The 26195-nt window shown below is 41.5% G+C and overlaps 1 protein-coding gene across 1 annotated transcript in view; it reads left to right on the top strand.

Annotated features, from left to right (window-relative positions):
• Positions 1–7170: 7170 nt before the first annotated feature.
• Positions 7171–26195, top strand: part of PXYLP1 (2-phosphoxylose phosphatase 1) — a 74967-nt gene continuing 55942 nt past the window's right edge. Inside the window, exon 1 of the mRNA XM_063132229.1 lies at positions 7171–7263. The gene's annotated coding sequence lies outside the window, so the exon portion shown is untranslated. The remainder of the gene's footprint in view (positions 7264–26195) is intronic.

Genomic DNA, 26195 nt, shown 5'->3' with positions numbered 1-26195 from the left:
TTTTTTAAAAAATGTCATGGAACAAGGGCCAGCCCTAACATAAGGCAGAATGAGGTGGTCACCTCAGGCAGCAGATGCTGGGACCAGCAGCAAGGTGTTGGAGGAGAGAGCTGAATGCCAAGCGGCCTGCCCTGTGACCCCGAAGCTAGGTGCAGAGGAGAATGCCATCCTATTGTCAATATTGAAGAAACACTCCAGTCAGCTTTTGTAGAGGGCACCATCTTGTTCTTTGTCTCAGGCAGCAAAATATCTTGGGGCAGCCAAGCACAGCATAATGTGTACTTTGGTTCTAAGTCCTAACAAATCGACACTCTAGGAAAGAAAGGCTGGCTGATGTCAATGAAAGAAAACTTCCATCATGCAATGCATACCTGAAGACATGCAAAGCACATGAAATAAACCTCTGTTTCTTCTGTGTTGAGGTGGTGGTGATGTGACAACTAGTGCAGGGCCAAAATCTGTCCCCTATTTTTGGGAACTTTCTCTCTCCCTGCAAAAAAAAAGAAAGAAAAAAAGCATTGTTTTTTCTGCCTTTCACAGGGAGGGGGGGAATTCAGAAAATTTTCTCCTTGTGGAGGGAGACAAGATTTCTAGATACCTTTACAAAGTGTAGTGTGTTGCTGAGGGGCCTTCTTCCTACTTTTTAGTTTTTAAAAGCAACAACACCTCCTTCCTCCAGCATTTGGATGAGCCCAGCAGTTCTAAGTGAATACTTATTGGAGACCATGTGACCTCACCCTCTCCAATAAGCAATCCTGGGCTCCTGAAAATGCCAGAGGTGTTTAAAAAAATAAATAAAAAGAAAGAAAACACCTCAACAACTGGCTACATTTTAAAAGGTATGTGGGAAACCTGTTCCCCTCCCCAAGTAGAAAATTCTCTGAAATTCTTACCTCTCCCGTTTTCATCCCCCCCACCAATGAAAAGCCAAAAATTAAATTGCCAAAAATTTTCAGCACAGCACTAGTGACAACCTCGCCACCAGTTGAGCTTGTTCAGATTGGTTCCCTTAATTGATGGATGTTATGCAGGTATAATCTCCAGCTCTGTCTCTAATGGGGATGTGGCTGGCAATGTTTCCAGAAGTGCTTGGAGCATGTCTGCCATTTTGAAACTTAATGAGCAGTGTTTGATTGTCTTCTCCTCTCTCATACTGGGTGAGTATAATATGGTGTCCACTCCACCAGCATAGTGGTGGCGAATCTCCTCCTGTGGTGTTATTGGTGTATAGGATTATACTGTTAATTTATCCAAATGTATTGTATATTTTGCAAATGTCCCATTAATCATAATTCTATGTAATGAGCACTTCTGCTTCTCCTAACTACCCAAATGTACTGGGTGCCCCACAGAAAAAAAATGGTTGCACTGGGAAAAAGCTTTCATACATGTGCTATGCCAAAAATACTAATCCTTTTTTATCTTTAACAAATCAGTAAAATTAAAGAGGTTGGTGTGTTTTATATGGGCACTTGTAATATTAACAAGAATGAAGGGATTCTGTTAATGAAATTGAACTGACTTAATTAGGACAGAACAGATTGGGAGTTTCACAATGTCAGTTCCATGAGCATAGTTTATATTTTTTTAAAATGATAAAATAAGCTTTAACCCAAGAGAAATAAGCAGATGTCACACTGTATACATATAGTATAGTAAAATCAAATTTCTCATAGACAGTAGCTGATGCTTTAATAGAGTTATGATTGAGCTGGTGTGGAGGTGGTAGAGCATAGCCAAGGCATGTGCTCCTTCACAGTTGAGTACGCACCTGGCCAGGCAACATTCCAGTTGAGGTGCTTATTATGCCTCCATGGTTGCATATTGTACACTGTTGGAGGAAAGAAGCAGTAAGGCAAGACATGAATGATCCTGGTACATATACTGTTAAAAGACGAAGGCAACTGTGTGAGGGAAACCTTTCTCATTAGTGACTCACTAATTTGCCAGAGTGATCGTGAGGAGACTTTACCATCTTACAATTCAAATGTATCCTGAAGCACAATGCAATTTTAGAACGTTTGACGATGGATATGATTTTCTGATGCTAGTAAGAGAAATGCAATCACATTGGCAAAGCTTGCTAAGACATCAAAAGAGTCTTCCAGTGAGAGATCTACCTAAGCTTCCTTTTGGCCTTTCCCTTTCTGCAACAATATTCATAACTCTGTGCAGTTTGCTGGACTCAAACTTGATAGTTTTCCAGTCAAGGACACAGTGAAACATGGCTGTGTCTTAACACAGTCTTTGGCATCTTTTCTGCTCATTGAAGAGTTCTTCTTGAACCAGAGTTTAGAGAGCAAGCTGTACTTTCCCATTTATTTAAATGCCAAGACCTTGTTTTAGTTAGTACTCTGTAAATGATTTTCTGTAAATGATACCACTCACTCACAAGTAAAGACAGCTACAAGACTTCATGGAGTGACTTTTATGGTGTGTGTGATCCTGTAGAATCAGGATTAATAATTAAGTTATGGGGAAAAGTTCTTTAAGAACCACACATGGGCAATGCCCTCTTTGAGGTAGTTGATTCCTGCATTGAGCAGGGGGTTGGACTCGATGGCCTTGTAGGCCCCTTCCAACTCTGCTATTCTATGATTCTATGACTTCTGCTATCTTGGAATCATAATAATAGGCTTGTTTTCATACTGGGAAAGCAGCCAATATTTTAGACAAGCTCAATATATACAACCATCAAAAAACCCTGCTGCTTTAAAAGACCAGAAGACAAGGCTTTCTCACCTTGGTCCAAACTCCACAAAGCCAGGAAATTGGAAGCTAAGGCTGATGCCTTATCTGGCATGCCTCATGATCAGTCATGATAGTGTGCAATGTCACAAATTGTGCTTGCTTACAACTTACCCTCCATGCACGAAACTTTTCCTGGGTCTTTCAGTCCCAAATCCAGATTGGGAGGATCCTGTAGGGGGAGATTGGTACCATAAACCCAAACTTTCCCAGACAGTGGTCTGACCATGACAGTGGTGTAACTTCAGTCAGTACCACCTGACTCTGCCCTGCCCTATGCAATGGCCTGATGACAAATTGAGACAGACTCATCATTATCATGGAGGCCATGAAGTCTTGAGCTGGCCCAGTCAAGGCCATCTTGGTGTTAATACTGAAGTCTCCTAGGACCAAAGTCCTGGGGCTCTCCAACACCATGCTCAGTTAGGGAGATTGTTGGCCAGCAAGATGGATGGTACAGAAAATATTATAAATTAAAACAAATTTTGCCAAGATACCATAATCCTGTATCTTAGTGCTATCCTTCTCATAGGCCATAGCTAGACCTAAGATTTATCCCTGGATCATCCAGGGGTCAAACCTGTTCATCTAGGTGACACACAGGGGATCCAGTGCTCAGGCAGGGGCGAACCCTGGATGATCCCAGGATAAACCTTAGGTCTAGCTGTGGCCATAGACTTCTATCTGCTTGGAGGATGGAGAGCATTAGGGATGTGTTTCAGATTCAGCTGAATCCCCAAATGGGCTGATTTGGACAGATTTGGGAGATGTCCAAATCAAAGTGGGGCTCCTTGGTAGTGGTCTGGATCTGAATCTGAACACTCAAAAAGATTTGGGTTTTGGAGCAACACAGAGACTATGGGCTCATCTACACCAAGCAGGATATTCCATTATGAAAGCAGTATGAAAGTGGTATATAAAAGGCAGGAGCCACACTACTACATTATTGTGGTATTGAAGTGCACTGACACATACCATATACTTCTTTCATACTACTTGCATAGTGCTATATCCTGCTTGGTGTAGATGTGTCACGGGCCCCAACAGTTGTCATTGTACTTCATTGCCACTATAAAGCAGTAATGTAGATCCTGTAGTGCACTTCAATACCATTATCAAGCAGTAGCGTGGCTCCTGCCTTTTATATACCACTTTCATAGTGGAATATCCTGCTTGGTGTAGATGAGCCCACAGTCTTGTGTATTGCAAAACTTGATACATTTCTCCCAAGCTTTCCATATAAGGAAAACACCCAAGGTATAGTTTGGGGACTGACAACTCTAGCTTCTAACATCAGTGAATGGTTTTACCACTGCTCTCCAATCCCACTGCTTTGGGGGGAAAGATGTTGAAGTTAGATATTGCAAGACTGATCCTGTGTTCAGTGCTCTTTGCTAGTTCTCTCTCCCAGGAACTGGTGACATTCATAGGAAGCCCCTGTAAAAGAGGTTTGGTGGAGTCTATGGGATCTGGGAGAATGTAGCATTGGGGGCTTCCTTGTAAAATGTTGGAAATTCGAGTTCATCTGCCTCTGCCACTGCATGTTCCACATCTATCATCCACCTTTGTCCCATTGTCTGTGATGGGTAACAATAGAGCAGAAAAAAAGTCTTAAATTGTTTTCCATTCAGCATAACTCCTTAACTCCTACACTGATCCTAAAATTGTTCAGGATTCTTGCCTGGGAACACCACTATGCCATATACCATAAGCAAACTGGCATATGGGCATTATGCTCTCCTGAAGTGACATTTGAGTATAATAATAATAATAATAATAATAATAATAATAATAATAATAATCAGTAGCAGCTGGGGTTTCCAAGATTTCTCCTGAACATATTCTTTAAAAGTTTCAGTGCAATCCTGTAACATCGACTCAGAAGTCAGCCTCATTAAGTTCAATTAGACTTACTCCTACATAACTGTGCATAGGACTGCAGCCTTGGGGGCACAATCTTATTGTGTCCTAACTCATAAGCTTATGGTAATCCTATGCAGACCAGAAGGAGGGGCAAAGTCCCCTCCCCTACATTTTATGCACCCCCCACCCTGCATTTTATGCTAGAGAGGCTTTTTTTTGCACGTCTAGCTGGGGCATTTCGGAGGGGAGGGAAAGACCCTGGAGAGGCCTCAGAATAGGTCATATCCTGATCTCTCCAGTTCCCTCCCCATCTCACCCACAGGAATGCCCCTTTCTTCCCTGCTCTGAGGTTGAGTTCCAGACCTCAGAGAGCACCCAGCTTGGTTCTTTCTGTGTCGGCTGGGAAGGGGAGGGTGTGTGTGGAGCAACAATTCTCCCCTCCAAGGTCAGAGTGTTGCCTCTGACTTTGGAGCTGGGAGTCTGAAGTACTCCATGGCCTCTCAGTTGCTGCCTAGGGGCCATAAGATTGATTCCCCTGTTATGTTTTTTTTCCTCTTTGTCCAAATTCAGGCTTATTCCTTCTTAATTAGGTTTCTTGGCCCACTACTATACTTATACAGGGCAAACCAGTTTAACAGCTTATTTCCACCATGCAGGGGAGTGTGACTGATCACACAAATGGCTGAGGATAACTGCTACTGTAATTAACATTCATTGGTAGTGGCCAAACCACACCAAAGTTAAATAGAGGCTTTGAAAAAAACAGTATACCATATTTTATTGTAACAGCATTAAACAAATATTTATCTCAATACCTGCCAAAATTGCTACAAATTGTTCACTGCTTAACCTTAAAGTTTAGGTATAATCAACAACAGATTGGTCATTTCAGGGTGAGCCCAAAATAATTTGCCAGTGGTCCTACCTCCTGCCTCAAGATACCCACTTTTGTGTGAGTACAAAACAAACCTTCAAACAAACTCTTTGTCTACAAACAAACCCTCGAAACCTGCACACTACACTCGGAAATTCTTTTTCCTTAAAGGTTTCTCTGCCCTAGATTTCCCCTTAAAAAGAAAGGGTGAGGGAAAGGCTGACTCATGCTTAGATATAAAATAGGATCATATGCAATAATTAAGGCCCAAATCTAAATTTAAAAAATGCATGTCAGACCCATTAAGTCTGCGTATTGGTGCTTCCAGACTAGGCTTTTATTGTGCAATCACCCTAGTTCATTCATGGAATGTTATGTGTGGCTATGCTCCAGATAATGTCATCCAGGGTTGGCCGGCCCACCCACAAGATGGGGTAAATTGTGCCGCTCTTCCCTAGCCTCGCTCTGGAGAGACATGCCAGCTGCTCTCCTGCCGTGGCATTTGCCACGGCAGGAGAGTGGGGTCAGCAGGGCTCTTCAGAGCAGTTGACCACTTGGCAATGCTAATGGGTCTTCGGGGGAGCCCTGCTGGTCCCACACTCCTGCTGTGGCAAATGCCTTAGCGACGGAGCGGCCAGTGGGGCTCTCTCTAGCAGCTTCCACCCTCTGTTTCGCGGGTGTCCTCTTTCACTTATAGCCCTCCTGTTTTCCCCATTTCTTCTGTCTTTTTTCTTACCAGAAAAATAGAAATCAATTGAAGAGGGAAGGACGGAAGAACTGCACAATACTTTCCCGTTAGCGCTAGGAGAGGTTTATTTGGAAAGCTACAATGTGCCAACTAGTTGTTTTATGGTAGGTTGCAGGGAAAAGATACCTTGAAACAGAGGTACCTTTTCTGTACGTTAAATTCCCAAAATATCACCTCCCTGCCCCTCAATTTCTGCCAGTAATCTTGTTGGACCAAAACAGAAAACTGGGAATCTTCATTTGATATAAAGACCAGGAATTATACGATGTGTATGTAGGCAGAACCCACAGCCAGTCTTTGAAATAAGGCGCCTCTAAGCAGAGATAGCCCTGTTTGTGCAGCTTAGTTCAATTTGAGAGACGATAGGCGGTGCACAGCGCCTGTTAGGAGAAAGAGACTTCATTGTATTAGAAAGGAAAGGGGAGGTGAAGCCTGTAGCAACCCTCTCACATCATGTTCCCTTTTTTTGGCACACATTCTCTCTCTCTCTCTTTCTCCGCTTCTACACCATGGCAGCTCAAGTCAAAGACTGGGCAGGACGGCAGAAGCCCCGCTGGCAAGAGGGCGCCATCTCCGGCAGCGACGCGTCCTCCGGAGCAAGGAACCTTCGCGTTGCGAGCGGTGTGCCCGTGCGGAGCAGTGACCGCGTAACAACCAGCCGATGTGTTTCGCTCACAGAAGTGGGCGGGAGAGAACGCGCGCGACAGAACGGTGTGTGTGGGTAGGGGGGGGTCGCCGTCCCTGCGAGTACGTAAGTTAGGGCGGCAGGTGGCGCTATCCGGACCTCTGTCGGGCGGCCAATGGGAAAGGAAGGAGGAGGCGGAGCTTACGAAAGAGCGAGCGAGCCAGCCAGAGTCGGCTCAAGTTGGTTCGCGCGCCGCGACGGCGGCATAGAGAGGCAGAGAGTGCGCGGAGGGGAAGAGCGGCGGCGGTGCGAGCAGCTGCCTGACGGATGCGGTTGCGCCGCTTGGGCGACGTTGGCCTCGGCCGTTCCCAGCTTGGCTGGCTGGCTGGGCAGGGAAGAAGACAGGTAGGAGCCGCTGCCTGTATATATATTCACACACCTCAGCCTCGCTCGGGGAGTCCTGTAGCCCCTTTGGCCCTTCGGAGCGAGTGAGGGGGGGGTTGTATTCGCCGACGGGGCAGCCCCCGCGCCCCACTTGCCCCCCCCGGTCCCTCGACCTCCCCTTTCTACCCCTTCCCCGCTACAGCCCTGAGCTGGGACAGCCCTCCTTCCCCCGCGCCGCCCGCCTCAGCCCAGCGCACATACCGCCGCTTCGGCTCTGGCGTGGCGATGGTGGTGGTGGCGGCGGCGGCACCTTTCCTTATTCTCACGCTGCTGGCGCCCGTGCGCGCCCTGCCCAGCCGCTGCTACCCGCGTTCCCACGCGACGCTGGCGAGGCTCTTCGGGCTTCGTGTCCCCTGAATAGATCGGTAGTTGGGGCATGTGTGCCTCTGGGTAACCCCGTTTCCTCCCTTGCTAGTGAGGAGCCCCCTATTTTCCCCGCTCCACCCAGCCGCAATTTCTTCCCCACTTATTAGGACAAGCTCTGCTCTTCCCTTTAAATCTTTCTCATCCCTTCTCTCGTGGACGATCTCTTTCCACAGGTATCGCAGTTTACGTTGGGGGAGAGAAGGACGGGAAAAGAGCAATGGAAACCTTTATCTCTCTCCTCTCCCTCCCTCCTCCCACCCACATTCCACTTTTGAATAGATGTATTTCCCTATCAATAGGGGTCCAGGGCAGTTTAGGGTTGGAAAGCTTATCCTTTTGCCCGTCTATCCCATATTGCCTATGTTATTGCCCTAACAAGATATCATGTAAAAGTCTTTGTTTTCTCTCGATCTCTTTCCCCTCTTTCCAGTTTTGAACTCTTCTGCTATTCTTCACGTTGATTCTTGGACGCCCATTTCTATAATGGTATCCAGAGATGTTTGCTATTGTTTCCAGTTCAGTGCTCAGTTGTCTTGTACTGTAATGGTGTGACTTCTGATGATAGTGCGGGTTTCTCAGTAATAGTATCATAATTTTGCTGATGGTGAACTTCATATCTATCCTGGAGAGACCTTTAAATGGGACAACTCTTTTGTAATACACTTCTTCTGTAACTCTGAGCTGTGCAGTGCTTATATTTGCTTCTTACACCTGGGTGATTTCCTTTCCTTGTTCTCCCAAGCTGGCAGTATCTAAGCAATTCATATGACCATCTGGTGCACATCTTTGCTTTGTGTAAAGAAAGGGAGGTGAACTGAGGGGGAGTGTTTGAAGAATAATAGAGGTTTCTCCTGCCTTTACTTGATCAGTCTGCTATGGGAAATAGCATATTGGGGGTAGCTTAGTAATCTAGTGCCCATCTCTCTCCTGCCTGGGGAAAATGCAGAACTAAGCCTGCAGAACTCTCCCTTGCCATCAATAAATGCAGCTGAATTTAACACATATTTTTTCTTTGCCAGGGGGCCCTGTAACAATCGATTAAAGCTTCAATTATTCTTGAATCATCCCAAAATCCACTCATGCCATGAATGCTATCTATACGAATTACACCTCTATTATTCCAAATTGACTTTGGTGTGCTAAAGGTTTTACAAGTGTTTGAAATTCAGCTCTTTTGTAGTTCATTTAAAATGAAGTTATGTAGTTCAACTTTACTGTGTCAATCTTCTTAGAAAAGAGACTGAATGATATTGTATGTGCTTTTATCTAGGCTGGCGCCTACGTTGAAACTAGCTTTGCTTCACCTTTCAAAATATTTATTAGGCTTCTGTGGAAGAAATCAATGAACTAAGTGGATGTAGTAATGAAGGACTACAAAAAGTATTGCTATTGATAAAAAAAACCCATTGTGCTGATAGTATGAGTAGAGACACTCCACACTTTTATGCTGACTAAGGTGGTAGAATTCTGGACTGTGCCACTTCAGGTCGATGTATTTATATTTTGAATGTACCCCACATAAAACGTTCAGTGAATATAGTAAGCTCAAAGCTATCACATCACAGAGAGGACAATACTGTGCCTCTTTTGATTATTAAGTTTTTATACGCAGGGTGTTCAGTGATTTAGCATTCAATTTTTCTTCTTCTAATCTGAAGTGGTACGCTCAAGAATTATACCACCTCGTTCTTGGCTATTATTATTATTATTATTATTTATTTATATAGCACCATCAATGTACATGGCTGGAAGTAGTACAGTGGACTTCTGCAGTCGAAAGCTCCCTACAAGTAGAAAACCAGCACAGGAAGAAAAGGTTTTCCACTTGATGTGCTAATTTTCTATTTGTATGTAATAATACTCTAAAGTACTTAAAAACATTAAAAATGGTATTGACCAATCTGTAGTATGAAGTGGTACAACTTCCTGTCTCATTCCCCTGTATGTGTAGACCCAGAAAGGAACATCACTTACACCCATGTCCCATATTGACATTTATCAAAGGGGATTAGAAAAGGCAGAATTTTTGGTGAGAGGGTGTGTGAGTGAGATGCCAAGCAAAACTTGTTAGTTTCAATCCGTTTTAAAAACAGGTGACTGGAGCCACTAGCTCAGATAATCAGATCACAGGTATACTTCATCTGAATGGTTAAATGTGATCTTCTAATTCTAAATGCAGTCGTTCTAATTTTATAATGCTGAACATTTATATAGGGATATGTTCTTAGCCCTGAATGGATTACTGGACTAACTGGGTGTCTAGGAGGATTTGGTACACATAGCACATTAAAGAATAATTGGATCAGAACAGCAAGGCTTTACTCAGAAGTTATAGTTACTGTGCAGAGCAATGCATCAGCAAGGAGTAGGGTCATGCCTCTGATGTTAGATGCCTTGACAAGCCATGCTGGATCAGACCAATGAGAGAGAGAGAATATCTCCTTGTCTACTTGTACATGCATAATTTTGTACACCACCTTCACACCTCCCCTCACTCTCCACTTCTCAAAGCTATACAGCCCCAAATGTTGTAACCTTTCATCATAGGGGAGATGCTCCATCCCTTTAATTATTTTAGTTGCACCTTTTCCAACACATACACACATTTATTTAGATGCAGTGACCAAAACTGTATGCAGTATTCCAAGTGTGGTTGTCCATTAGATTTGTATGAGGCCAGTATGATATCGGCAGTTTTAGTTTCGATTCCTTTCCTTATTGCCTAACATGGAATTTGCCTTTTTCACAGCAGATGCCTCTGGGTTGACGTTTTCATTGAGCTGTCCACCACTTTCGTGTAAATGTACTTAGATTTTGGATTACAGGATGGTTGTTTGCATTGTAATAGCTGTTTAGCTGTAAAGTTTTCCTACTCTACAAACTCTGAAAATATTTGCTTCATTGATTAGTCAAAAATAGACTGAGCACACCCTTTTAATATTTCCAACAAGTATATTTATGTGAACAGTGTGAATCATTTCTGTTCTAAAGCAGAATTAATCTCAGAACTATTCACTAGTCACTGCATGATTAAAGTTATTTTCTAAAATTCGTTTCGCTTCTAGTTATTTAGTACTTGAAGAAGTAGAAATGGGGGTAGCAAAAATCTTCCCAAAGGGGGTAGACTGGTGCTATACTTTCTTATGACACATGTGCCCCCTCTTCCTCCCTCACGTTCAAAATAAAATTTCTTTGAATCTTGGCTCGTTCACTTCCATCTGAGTTATCTTGTTAGCTCTGCTTTTTATTATTTTAAAATTGTATTTCTTCAGAATATTTACTACTTTTCAACAAAAACTTCTCAGAGCAGTTTATATGGTACAATACAAGCATGCTTGAATAAAGTTATTTACTTCTCAGGAGTGGCGGTTTCCATTCTAGAACCAAGGGCTAGATCCCCTCACCCTATGTCTACTGTTTGCTCAGGTTGTGGCTTTCTTGGCCTTTGCAATGGGGCAAAGAAAAACCTCTCTCCAAAAGCACTTACCCAGACCAAATCTAACAGTGACAATGGTGCCCTGGTCAGGAGGTTTGGGCTGCTTCTGCCACACACTTCTTCCCATAGGCATTGGTTTGATGGCATTACCATTAACTTCAATGTAAATAATTTTCATATTTCTGTTGTGGTGCCAATACTGGATGCCTTTATGTTCTTGTAGAACCTATTAATTACGATTGTGGTAGATTTAGTCTAATTTCTGTGCGGGGAGAATTGTATATGTTTTTTCATAGATTGCAATGGTGTAATTACTTAGGGGAGGGTAGCCGATAGGCTGCTGGGATTAACTTAAAATTTTCTAGTAAGGATTGGGGAACTTGTTTTGGCCTGAAAGCCACATTTTGCAGTCGCAATGGATGTCAGAGACTGCATGTTAGCAGTAGGTAGTCTCCCCCGACACACACACACTGTATGCCCCTCACCTTTCCTGATAGGAGTGGCAAGGGTGACTCAGTCTTTAAGAACCGCCACTTTGAACCACTGGAAGCACAATCAGTTGTCAACAGAAGTACTCTTAGTTGTCAAACATTCCGTTTCTCTGTCAATGCAACAGTGGAGTGTTCTAATCTCCAATGCTCCTGAGATCAAAGGTCATGGAGATGTGGCTTTTGAAAGGGAACATGCCTTAGATCTAGGGCCTACAGGAACTGCTTCATAGGCTGGGTTAGACCTGCAGACTGGAATTTCCCCATGGCTGTACAAGAACCTCGAGGTCCACCAACTGGAGACAGGTGGAAAATATTGGCTCAGGGAAGATATACTCCTAGAATTAAGAAACAAGGTTGTCTGTGAGTACATGGCTTAGCCTAATAACTTGTTTTTAGTATCAGAACTCCAGGTTCATTTCAGCAGTCTAATTTACAGTTCTTAAACAACTGGGAAATAGAAATACTTTCAGATCTACTGCAAATGACGTAGAAATAGTAGATTCCAATCTACCTTCTACCCGCTTCATTGATTTTGGCCAGTTACATAAAATTAGTCAAAGACAGACTAGGTTGTTTCATATTAATCATAATGTGTATGCTTCATATATACTATATACTTCAGATGCAATATGTTGCTGCTACTCTTAAACTGCAGAAATTTATTGAGAAGATACGCAAAATGACATCTCTTCCAATCAGTCACATAGTAACTTTAAAAAAGTTATTATGTAGAAAGTTATTTAAAATATGTGTTGGAGTGTTATTAATATTTCTAATTCTGTTTTGTCATTTTAAAAGGCTGACTATCAAATATAAATATCAAAGAAGTGGACAATAATAGATAACTAATTGGATTTTTTCATCTTTTTAAAAATTACAATTTAAAGAAGTGTCTCTTTTTACAAAATAACTTGGGTTAAAAGGAAATAAAGATTTTTACATGTTTATTTATATTAAATCCACATGTAATCAGTTAAAATTAAATTGTGATAATCTGTTAAGAACATTGGTCCAGGAACATGTGGTCTTCCAGATGTTACTAGATTGCAATTCCCATTATACTACACCATTGGCTATGCTAGCTAGGGTTGATAAGCGTTGCAGTCCAGCAACATCTGGAGGATCACATATTTCCCACTGCAGAGTAAAGGCTGGTGTTCTAGAAAACAAAGAGCCACAAGGGAAAATACCTGATTTCTTAGGTTAAGCATTAGGAATGGTACAATAAATCATGTTTTGCATTTACTGTTGTGAGTTTCTACTGGACCCAGGCTCTAAGAAGTCCTCAGAAGTGTGAGGATTGAGGAAGTGCTTTCCTACACTGTATCACGGTCATCCATGGAGCCAATAGCAGTCAACATCTATACTTGTTTCATGCTTTGCAATGTTGTTCAGTTTCAAATTAAGAATATTTATGGCTCTACCAACCAACTTGGGCGTTTACTTTACTTTCCATGTTCTGGAAGCTTCTGGAAAGTTCTGGATACCAAGCTTTCAACTATGTGATCTTAACATCCTTGCCTGTGTACAAAGGAAGTCAAACAGAAATCTTACATCCTCACACACACAACACTGATGTGCAGAAGGCACATTGGATCTATTACTAAAGGCTTTGTAGAGATAGGTTATATAGATGTTGTGCTGTTTTTGCTTTGAAATAAATGTGTTGCTTATCTAAATATTGTCTCATCCGATGCACCTCAGCTTAGGTTGATACACCAACTACTCCCTTATCTGGACAGAGATAGTCTAGCTACAGTTATCCATACTCTGATAACCTCTCATTTGGATTATGGGTTATCCATGGGGCTACCTTTGAAAATGGATCGGTAATAAAATAGGGAAAGAGATGGTGGCTGTTTAAGCCTTTCTTCTTCACATGAGATCCTGAGGAAAATCTCTCCTTTTAAGATGCAATGCAGATTGGGAAGAAATCCCTCATTGGCAGCATCCCTTCCCACACCCCATGAACTATCATGTAGTTCTTATCTATGGTCAGCTCAGACCATGGTTTTTAAGTCAACATCTGGACCTAGCTGCAAAGCAGCATGTTAGCCGTGCAGTTAGACTGACCCTCTCAGAGCCATCAACAAAATGAAGCACAAAGAATCATGAAGTTCAGCTGGCCCAAAACAGGGCTGCAAGATTATTAAAAGGACTGGCCAACATGATCGTATCATGCCAGTACTTTTCTGTCTGCACTGGCTGTCAGTCCATTTCCAGCCGCAATTCAAAGTGCTGGCATTAACATTCAAAGCCGTAAACAGCTTGGGGCCAGGATCACCACCTCCCATATGTACCTGCCTGGACTCTAAGGTCATCTTCAGCATTCCTTCTCCAGGAACTCCTGCCAAAGGAAGTGGGGTGGGCAGCTACCAGGAAGAGGGGCTTTTCTGCTATGGCACCTAGGCTGCAGAATGAGCTTCCTTGAGAGATTCACCTGGCACCTACATTGTACCCTTTTGGCACCAGGTGAAGAACTTTTTATTTTCCCATGAATGTTAGCATCCTAGTCTTTTAGCTTTGTTTTAAATCAGTATTTTAAATCTCTGCATTGCTGCTTGGCTTTATTGTGGTTGTACTTTTATATTGTTTAAAGCTTCCATATTTTATATTTAATGCTGTACCTTATGGATTTAATTTTGGGGTAGTATAGAAATGCAGTAAATTAATAGCAATCTACGCAGAATGCACGGCCCATGGCATCCCCACCCACGGCATCCCAGCCCTTTTGCTCTCTGTGCAGTAAGAGTACAGTCTGAGAAGGTGTCAATTTCCTGCCAAACAGGGAGAGAAGAGTAGTTTGAAGGGATGGGTCTAGTGCTGGCTGGGTGGGAGGAGAGACAGAAAAGAATGGGGAAAGAATGGGATGATTCCATACACTACTGACTCTGGCTCCACCCACTATTAGGTGCATTCCTTGATTAATCTTTTCCATGGATAAGTGGCCTTTCATAGAAAAAAAGTTTATCCACCTCTCGTCTAATTTCAGACAAGCAGAACCTTTCCTGAAGGTACAAAGGAAGGTGAACATGGAACGGTATTTCCTCATATGACCTTGAGTATATTTCTTTGGAATTGAGTATGGAACAAATTCAGTTATAGTACAGGTATAATACACTCCTGCTAGCTCATTCCATAATCAAATGGTGACAATGTGTTGGGCTGAATTAACTAAATTTCCAATTAAAAATAGGTGATTGAGATACATGTGTAAAAGGACAGAATAGAAGTATTAATTCCAGTTTTAATTCCAATTTAAGATGAGTAATTCTATTCTAGAAAAGTATTTATTGAATAAGATACATTATGAAAAGCATTCACTGTTGTAACTCTGAAAACTAAGGTTTTGAAAGGTTAAGTGCAGGTATCATATGGGAAGAGACTTAAGATCAACTTAAATCTGAGTTTTAAAAGCTAGTCTGTAACTTTAGAGAAGTGCACATTGAGACATGTTTATACTGGCCCAGTTTGCATGATCACAGCATAGCTAACAAGTCACAGTGGTTTGTTAACACACTGTGCTGGTGTGGATTGTCGTATCTTCTAAACTTGGATGGCATGGCTTGTTTGACTGGTTAGCAAACCTCAAAAAACCCATGGCTTGTATGGAGGTTTGTTCAAATAACTTCAAATAACCCATGGCTTGTATTTGAGGTTTGCTCCCCTGCCCCTCCCTCCATACAAGCCATGCTGCCTGGGTTTGGACAACACAGCAAGCTGTGCCAATAGGGGTAATTAGGAAATCTGACCAGCATGTGTAGTGCGGGAAATAAGCCATCGTGGTTTATTTCACTTGCTGCAATCATGTGGACTGGCCCAGTGGCGTGTTACAATAGAACCTAAAGATTATCAAAGTATGTAGTTAATGTCATCCAGAAGTAGAGGGAGCTGTGTCTTCTCTCCCATCATCTTTCCCACAAAGGTAAACTAGACCCTGGCCAGTATTTTTCAAGTCCAGGGAATCTAATGATGGGCAGTTTCTTCTTCTTCTTGCCTGTAGTGGTTTCACAATATCCTCCTTTTGGAAGGCAGAAACTGCCCTGTCCTAAAGGGAGGCATTGATTATACCCTGGACCACGCCAGCAAGCCAGCCTACCTGACAACAACCATCAAGGAAAGGGCAAGTGCATGTATGGTTGGCTGTACATCTCAAAAAACCCTATGTATTCTCTGTTAAAATCAACTGAAATGTGTCCAAGCAAACATGACTACTGTTGGTTATGTACTCTCTTGCATATTGCATAGGTTTTACGTTCAAGGTAGAATCTGGAGGACCCGATGGGAGAAATTTATCTGCAAAATGCCCAGCATATCTGTCTCGGTGGGGTCAATTTTTTTACAGTTCTGGCCAGTATGTAACTACATGGAGAAACTCCACTTGATTGCACCACATTTATGAGATGGTGATGAAATTATGATTTCTTTACCGCAACAGAGTAGGCTCAGTTGGATTCATCGCTTGTTGTCTGCCACCATCGCTCAAGCCACTCTCTGGAATATTGAGATAGGTGAACTCTAGCCCATGGGAGTGGGCACCTCAGAACTATTATATTGGCTGCCCAAATGAGGTCTACATTCTTGGGTTTCAGTAAGATAGCCAGTAAAGACAATTAATAGTCCTCCTAGAAACATCTTCAAACTCATTAGCTTTTGTGATTCTGTCTTAATGCCTGGATGCACAAGAAAACCATCTGTATTGTCAAGTACGTGAAAGGATGAACTAGTTTTGGTCCTCATACCAGAATGAGATTTTTCTAGCATATCAATCACTCCACTGATAGCAGACTCCCCTGTCTGAGTTGTTAAGAAGTGAACAAATTTGTTAGTGTAGGGAGACACATCAAAGTCTCTTGTCAGAGATAGTTCAGGATTTCATGTCTGCCATGACAACCATGGGGGCTATGTCTAACATATTTAGCATAACTTAGACTGGATTTAGTGCTCTGTACCAAACAGGTGGATGATGTTCTGTGAGGTCAGGAAGGTCATTATTATGTGCAGATCACTAATTGGTGATCTGTACTAGGTGTAGACATTGTCACACCTAGTTCCAACATCGATGGTGGGTGGTGGGTCTTTTATTTATTTTTATTTATTATTTATTATTGGGTTTATATCCCACCTTTTTTCCTCCAAAGAACCCAAGATGGCATACATAATCCTTCTCCCCTCCATGTTATCCTCACAACAACAACCCTGTGAGGTAGGTTGTGCTGAGAGTCTGTGACTGGCCCAAAGTCACTCAGTGGATTTCCATGGCCGAGTGGGAACTAGAACCCGGTTCTCCTGACTCCCAGGCCACCACTTTAGCCACTACACCACACTGGCTCTCTGTGACAGTATACCGCAAAGGCTAGTGAGTTTCAAGGCTTTCTCCCCTAGTTACCCATGATAAGAGAGATTGGAAAGGAGGACAGGTTTTAATGTTGTAAATCATCTTTCCTTCATATGACAACCCTCTCAATAACATATATTTTTCTTCCCTTATTGGGGAGACATTAATTTTCTTGCTTTCTTTTTCCCATTGTCAGACATGTAGCAGCTTACTAGGCAAACTAGAAACTCAAGACATGAGATAGAAAAAATAACTACAATGGGTCAACAAACATAAACATAATATAATAGTTATGTCTTCAATAACTACACCCTCTGTGGGAATTCTGACTTGACAAACCTGGTACTATAATGAAGACTGAAAATTACCATATCCTATTACAGGGAACATAACAAGCATCAGTAAACAACAGTTCCAACTGTCTAGTTCTTTTGGGGTGACACACTCCAAAATGCACTCAAAAAGGCATCCTTTGTCATAATTTCTTCAGTAAATGGCTAGCTGTTTCTGGGTAAATCACTATACCCAAGAAGTTCTTACGAGTCATTGTGAGTAAATATTTACCCATTAATCTGTTTTGCATGTAATGGTGACTCAGGGGTTGTTTAACCTATGAATTGTTGAGGTCTGAACAGGAATGAGCAGTATCCTCCCTTTTCGCCAACACTTTGAATCCAGTCTCAAACAACCCAGGAATTGTTCCTGGGTTGTTTGATGTGATGTCCAAACCTGGAACTCTGTATTGTTGAGGGACAAACAATTCAGAGTTTAAACCTGACAGCAAACCATGGGTACAAACTGTGGGTTGTTTGCTCCTCAAAAACCCAGAGTTCTGGATTTGGACATCACATCAAATAATCTAGGTATAGGGCATTCCTGGGTTGATAGAAAAAACAGATGCAAAGTAGAAGCAGATGCAAAGTAGAAGTGGGTGGGAGGTTGAGTGCTTGCCTGTTGCTGTGGAGCCCCAACAATTCATGGTTTAAACAACCCATGGTTGTAATGTGTGACACTAAGAAGGCTTTGGCTCATTAGGGATGGTTGTTATAGCATGGAGCTGTAATGGAATAAAAGGTGTTGGTGCTAGTTTAGTATAGATACCTTACGTAGGAAGTTCATGCATTTTAAAGTGGGAAACAAATCAATGAGAGCCAGTGTAGTGGTTAGAGCATTGGACTGGGACTCAGGAGATCAAATCAATTCCCTACTTGGCCATGAAGCTGACTGGGTGACTGGGCCAGTCACTCCCAGCCTAACCTACCTCAGAGTGTTGCTGTGAAGCTAAAATGGAGAGGAAGAGGTTCCTTGCAAAAGGAATAAAGGTGGGGTATAAATGTAGTAGTCAATCCACCATGTCAAGAAACCAGCTCAGTAAACTCTTATTTAATGCAGTTTTGAGAAGAAATATCTGATCAGCTGATATAAAGGAATGAGATTACCACAACAAAAAATGTTCTTACTCATTATGCTTGTCTAGGAAATCAAACCATGCAGAATTTTGTCAGTCTTTTGATAATGTAAATTGTCTGTTGTCTGTAGTGCTGTGCTTTCTTGTTGACATTCTTCTCTGCTACCTGTGTGGACTATTGACTTTTATTCTCTGTTAATGATGATAAAGTAACCAAATACTTCTTCACCTTGTGATTTATTGTACTATCGCTGCCTGGGCCTCCATGTGCTGCTGTCTGTGCAGTGTGTTGTTTTCCATCATTATACCTGCTTTATCTTGAATTTCTGACATTACTCAAATTGCTTCCATCCTGCTTTCAGGTCAACAATCATTTTTTTTGGTGGGAGTACATAAATAGAAAATTTATGTTTCTAATTGAAGAATTCAAAGGGTGAGCGTGCTTATATTCAGCTATAGTGAATATTCCCAAGTATTCAGTACATGGATAGTAGAGTAAATATAGCTTTCAGTCTATTGAGCAAATGCTGCTGCTCAGTCTTGTCCCTGCTCCTCAGTGGCGCATATACAATAGTTTCATTTTAGATATAGCTGCACCCTAAAGTAATTTTCTCACCAAGTATGGAAAAACGTTACTAATGGAATGTCTAAATATATCATGTGCTAGAGAAACCTGTGCTCGGTCTTCCCATGACAACAGTTGACAAGTAGCATTTCATTAATGTTAGGTAGTATGATCAGGGATACCACCACCTCCAATGAATTTCTTAGGGCTTGCATGTGCTTAAATGTGTTTTCTTTTATATCAATGAATGAAATAATTTATGGCAAAGATTTTTGAACATGAAAGAACACTATGAGGAAAAATGCATAAACAAATAATGAGACATATAAGATGGGGATTTTTCCATGAGCAATCCTCAAAAAATACTTGCTGTTTATGAGAGACAGTTGAAATTGTAGGGTTTTGACATGTGTGTGAGGGTTTATTTTTTAAAAGACAGGCTGCACTTTACAGTCCTGCAGTAGTTCTGCTCCTGTGGTCTTGCTTAAAATGGTCTAGACAGTGAGAAAGTAAGCAAGATTGACTTCTGCCCAGGCTTTCAAGTCTCATTTGAAACAGGAAGATTTGTCTTGCCCAATTTAGGGTCAGAATATACTCACATACCACTTCTTCAGTATATTCAAGTTGATTCTAAGAAGCTGCTCATAAAAGTGATTTTGAAGTGACTGGTTACTTGCTCAAAAATTCGCCTTTGCAACAGTAAGATGCTGAAAAATGGAATAATTTTACAAATAACGGAATATGTTGTTACTATGGGATTGAATCCTAAGGTGTATAAAAACAATTATCACATATCAAACTGTATAGACAGAAGTCCTATAGCTACAGTTCATATATATTGCTCTAGTCATTATGGTATACTAAATTACAGTATACATGTGTGTTTTTGACCTTTGAAGGCCTAAACAGCTTGGGACCAGTATACTTCAAAGGCCATTGAGACCCACATAATGGGGCTCTTAGTATGTCTTTGGATGCTCTTTGTTAGATTTCCCCTGCTGCTGCCAACCTTGCCTGGTCTGAAGTGAGGTGGATGATGATCTAGGATGGTGCTTTTAGAATGCCATCTCTAGAGAGGCTCAGCTGGTGCTGATAGTTGACACCAGGTAAACAAATATTTTGATTTGCCCAGGTCCTTAAGCTGCTGTTATGTGTGTTTGGTGGAACATAGAAAGCTGCCTTATTCTGAGTCAGACCATTGGTCCATCTAGCTCAGTATTGTTTACACTGATCGGCAGTAACTCTCCAGGGTTTAAGACAGAGGTCTTTCCAAGCCCTACCTGGAGTTGCCAGGGTAGGGCTTTGCATGCTGTGGATGTGCTCTACCACTGAGTTCCAGCCCTTCCCCTTTTTGCTGCTCTGGACTTAGGTGGTTTTAACACCTACCCCTGTTTGTTAAGATTTTATGATTGATTAGTTGTTTTGAAGTGTTTTTAATAGTTAGCTGTTTTGGGAACCATCAGGGTTGAAGGTAGAATATAAATGTACCTATAAATATAAGTGGACAAAATGCATTGAGACTGACCTCAGTTTCTTTATCAGCTGCTTGACTGGGTTAACTATGCCATAGTTTTGGTTAGTGCCAACATATCTCATGTGGCAGTTGGAGGAATGGGCATAAGGGAGATGTCTTTCCTGCTAAACAGATTGGTTTAGGAAATTCTTGAGGGGTGCAAGAACAACTTCATATTACTTTGAATGAAAACTGTAGCTTTCATCAGCCTGCACATGGCTTTTCCAGTGGCTGCTCTTACAGTGCCCATAAAAATAACACAATAAAAAGCAAAGACGCTGAACAAAAGAAGGACATCATATATCTTGACTTCAGCAAAGCTTTTGACAAAGTACCACATGACATTCTGATTAACAAACTAGCTAAAAGTGGGCTAGATGGAACAACTATTAGGTGGATCCACAGTTGGCTACAGAATCGGACTTAAAGAGTACTTATCAATGGAACCTTCTCAAACTGGGGAGAGGCAACGAGTGGGGTGCCGCAGGGCTCAGTCCTGGGACCAGTGCTCTTCAACATTTTTATTAATGATTTGGACGAGGAGGTGCAGGGAACGCTGATCAAATTTGCAGATGACACCAAATTGGGTGGGATAGCTAATACCCTGGAAGACAGAAACAAACTTCAAAGTGATCTTGATAGGCTGGAGTGCTGGGCTGAAAACAACAGAATGAAATTTAATAGGGATAAATGCCAAGTTCTACATTTAGGGAATAGAAACCAATTGCACAGTTACAAGATGGGGGACACTTGGCTCAGCAATACTACAAATGAGAAAGATCTTGGAATTGTTGTAGATCACAAGCTGAATATGAGCCAACAGTGCGATATGGCTGCAAGAAAGGCAAATGCTATTTTGGGCTGCATTAATAGAAGTATAGCTTCCAAATCACGTGAGGTACTGGTTCCTCTCTATTCGGCCCTGGTTAGGCCTCATCTAGAGTATTGCGTCCAGTTCTGGGCTCCACAATTCAAGAAGGATGCAGACAAGCTGGAGCGTGTTCAGAAGAGGGCAACCAGGATGATCAGAGGTCTAGAAACAAAGCCCTATGAAGAGAGACTGAAAGAACTGGGCATGTTTAGCCTGGAGAAGAGAAGATTGAGGGGAGACATGATAGCACTCTTCAAATACTTAAAAGGTTGTCACACAGAGGAGGGCCAGGATCTCTTCTCGATCCTCCCAGAGTGCAGGACACGGAATAACGGGCTCAAGTTAAAGGAAGCCAGATTCCGGCTGGACATCAGGAAAAACTTCCTGACTGTTAGAGCAGTGCGACAATGGAATCAGCTACCTGGGGAGGTTGTGGGCTCTCCCACACTAGAGGCATTCAAGAGGCAGCTGGACAACCATCTGTCAGGGATGCTTTAGGGTGGATTCCTGCATTGAGCAGGGGGTTGGACTCGATGGCTTTGTAGGCCCCTTCCAACTCTGCTATTCTATGATTCTATGATATAATCACAGGATGAATATCTACGAAACACAAATTCCCTACTTGGTAGGCTGGCCACCTATTATACTTCTGCTATGGTAAGCTTGCCACCCATTCCTTCTTCACTGTACGCCAAACATTTATTTTTAAGATTGTTTTTTTAAAAGTTGAATGAGCCACTGCAACTCATCATTTTCTGTTTCTAATTTCCTGTGCTTCAATCTAGAACCTTGCTGTTGTCTGATTTCATGTGTTTAGTTAGTCCCAGGGGGCACTGATTAGCGGATGGCCTATAATCTCACTATATATAATTATAGCATGTCTGTTCAAAACAGTGTTTATCTTATTTTCTATGTTTGTAAACCTGCTGCTTAGGTAGTACTTGGATGTGTGCAAAGTGGATGAGAGGAAAAGCAAGAGATTCAAAATAACATGGCACCATAAATTCACAACATACTTTGAGTTATCTGCAGGGAAGCAAAAGCTTGTGAAATAAATGATTGTTAGACAGAGAGGTATAAAGCACCAGGAAATCACATGCAGCTATGCTAAATACAGTAGGTATAGCAAACACAGCACATCAGTCTTCTGAAATCACCAACTTTACAATTGGTATTACACCAAGAAATTTAAGGAGGTACTTAGAAGAAGTTAGTAAGGTTCAATAAGATCTTTTTAAGAATAAGATTTAATTACCCATAACGATGTATATGAATTTAGTGATAAGTGAAATCTGAAAACAAAAGTATCTGTTAGTGCAAAATCAGTATAGCATATATGAAAATACTCCCATTTTTCAATGCTTTTTCCTAATGTCTCCAGTTACTTTAGCCCTTTTGTCACTAAATTAGACAAAACAAGTAAAAATTATAGTTTCAAGCTGTTAAAGCAGCAGGCTCTAGAAACATCCAACCTGATGGCCTTAAATGCTTCCTGACAAAAACTGGAAGTATTGTAGAAAACTTTTAGACCAAGCCCATTGTGATATTGGCTACTTAAATTCACTGAGGAAAGGTATTTCTTAGTGGTACGATGAAATACTACTATAATTGATCTTTTACACTGAAAAAGAAGCAAAATCGCAGGGGAAATGAAATGGAGACTTTAGAAACAAAAATGAAAAATTAAGTTTCAACGGTTTTGATCTAAAGTTTCCATTAAACTTGTGCAAGGATGCATGTCACTAATTTATACCCATTTTCCCACCACCCCTCCCACATACACAGTGGTTCACCAGCTCCCAGGAGCAGTTTTTCAGGAGATAAGAGGGGCTGCTGTGGAAAAGGAGAGTGGTAATTATGTCGATGTAGAGTGAATGCTGTTCTTGGAGGTTATGTGCAGGGAAAACAACAACCAAGATTCAGAATATCAGATGTGGGAAAGTAGGGTAAAAGGCCATGTTGAACATAATTCCCTGATCGTAGGCATGACTAACAAGTATATCGGTAGTTGACAAAGAAGACAGAAGGGGATAGAGAGAGAAAGATTAGAAGCTCACTATTTGCAAGAATCCAATTACTAAATAATCCTTTCAAGCTATTACATAATCCTCACTACTGCTTTTTCATTAAAAACATGGCTGCTATTCAGACACTTGTAGAAGAAACTGCAGTCTTTATGTTCTTTTACCATCATAATATTTTTCTTGAACTTCTTATACTTTGAATCTTCCTTAGTAAATAGGAATATTTTTCCATTACCATAAAATAAGACTCCTGTAATATTGATTCCAGTGAGATACACAGAATTGGTGGCATTTGTGGGAAACAACTCCCAACTAAATAGCTACAATTATGTAGTGCTCTATTAACCACAATGAAATATGTAATTCTGCGTAAACTTCACTAGATGGTGCTATATAAATAAATAATAATAATAATAATAATAATAATAGATACCTCAATTTGAGATGGCTATCTTATGCAGTTTGGACCTTTGCACCTCATGTCTGGTAAAAGAGAAGCCAGATACAACTTTTGGATCTTTTGATCTGTATAGCTTGATCTGCCCAGGGAGCTTCTGCTATTGGGCGGTATAGAAATGCAATAAAATAATAATAATAATAATAATAATAAATGTTCCATAATTTCTTATTAAGTTGGTGATTTGTCCCCTTTTCAAGAAGTCATTGATATACAGGGAGGACAGCCAAGCTTCCATTTCTTCCTAAAGTGATAGAGCACTTGCTAGCAGGGCAAGTTTGCACATGGTTTGATTATCTATCCTATCCTCATCTATTTCAATCTGGTTTCTGTCATGGTTTAGGATCAAGGACCACATTGGCTGCCTTGGTGGATCGGCTGTGTTGATTTTGTTGAGCAGCTTTTTAAAAAACACATTCACTTGGTTTTCTTCCAAATGACTGCCAATGTGCTTCCAGGGTCAATTAAAGGTGCCTGATGCTTACCTATAAAACCCTTAATGGCCTGTATCCCACATGGCTCAGGTAGTAATTTATATTGACCCTCTTTTATATTTGGTTCTTCTTTCAGTTCCTGCTTTATGTGCCACCTTTGTGTCATGGTGAGAATTAAGGCATTTACATCAACTATCCTAAGGCTATAGAATTAACTCCCCCCATCATCCAAATTTATAACTCTTCCTCGTTATTGGCCTTCAGTTCAACTGGCTAGTTGTTATTTGTGTAGTTCTTTTTATTCTTTGTGTGTGTGTGCGCGCGCATTTTTTGGGCAGTGGTTTCCTTAGTGTTAATACTTCTTTTTTTGCATGCTGCCTTGAATGTGTGAAAACACAGCAAAGAAAAAATTTAAATACATAAATGTGATGTGTTTCATTAATAGTAGGGTATTTGGACTAATGAATTAAAAGATGATTTGATACTGAATTTCTTTTTGGTAGTGATGGAGAGAAGGGGTATATCGTTGTGACACTTAACAGTTCTCATATTTGAGAAGAATAAAGTAGTGGTGGGTGGGTAGTTTGCTGTTAGCAATCTTGTAACTGATTAAGTGTTTCTTACCTTGCTAGGGATAGACTATTCTCTTTATCAGATATTCAGGGAAACACATGAAAGAAGACAAGAAAAGGAATAGCATTTGTAATTTCAAGGTTTTCTTAGCACAAATGAAGTGAAGTTGAAAGGAACAGGCAAATCCTTAGTCACCCTAGCCCTCATCTTGATGACGACGATAATGCCGTGTGTGGTGGTGCGAGGCACGCCGCCACCACATTGATGCTCCTTCCAACTATCTACATTGGAAGGAGCACAGTTGAGGGCTTTCCAGGCGGCGGCGCTGCCGCACCCTCCCACCTGGGAGTATCAGCGCCCCCTCTTCTATGGTTAGTGCGGTTTTTAAGGAAAAAAGGGGAGTGCCGTGTGTTTTGTTTTTGTTTTTACAGCTAACTGGGGGACGGGGGAAACAAGGGGGGGAGGAACAGGGTGCTCCCTCCCAGGCGGAATTTCAACCTTCCCTTTAAATTTTATTTATTTTTTCATAACAGAGGTGTGGAGCCTTGCTCCAATCGAAGCAAGTACCTGACTTTTTTAGTATGGAGCTTCAGGGCTTTGCCCCTGGATTGCTTTGGCGTGGCAGCTGCGTCATGTAGATCCCTTGCTGCCAGTCCAAAGCAATCCAGGGGCAAAGCGCCCATGTAGACGAGCCCCAAGACTTCGTTTTATAGAATGTGCTTCAGGAATTAAGGAAACTCTAAGGGTTCCTTCTGGATCTTATATCTCTTGAGCCATGGACCATTTCACTACTTAATCTAGGGTAAGTTCAATGGTCTGGGTTGGGCTTTGACATTACCCCTGTAATTTTCTATTAGCTGGAACACTTTGCTCAGACATCTGTGCAGCTGCAAGAGGTTGATTCTTTGTATAACTTTTCAATTCTCTAAAACAGGCTACATCTGGTATCTGAGGCAGTTTATTGACTCATAGCAGCCCAGCCATATTAAAACATTTGCCCACACTCATCAGGAATAGGATGACATTTGCAACAGAAAGAGAATTCATGGTTAGATGTTGCAACTCTTTTATTTCTTTAATATGTGGATGCAAAATGGTTAGTGTTTGGGCAAAATATTTTTCTGGGATCCAAATTATTATATGGAGAACAGAGAACAAGAAAACGGAGGCCATCCTTGCTTTAATTTTTTCATAGTAAGGAGATTGTAATATACCCTTTAGCCCCGTTTGTTTAGCTGTCATCTACTGTTCTTGAACAGTCTTTAAAATGTGTTGGTCAAACTCAATTTAGTTGCCTGTGATATTGATGAAGCATGGACTTATTGAACTGCTTGGTTCTGTTCAGTGAGTGAAAATCTTTGAAAGCAATAGAAATTGACTGCAGAATCTAAATAACGAGCCTTACTGGGGGCACCAA

This window comes from Elgaria multicarinata, chromosome 8 (assembly GCF_023053635.1).
Source record: "Elgaria multicarinata webbii isolate HBS135686 ecotype San Diego chromosome 8, rElgMul1.1.pri, whole genome shotgun sequence".
NCBI lineage: Eukaryota > Metazoa > Chordata > Lepidosauria > Squamata > Anguidae > Elgaria > Elgaria multicarinata.
Note: the sequence above shows the minus strand (reverse complement) of the source record. Positions and strands in the feature narration are given on the sequence as shown.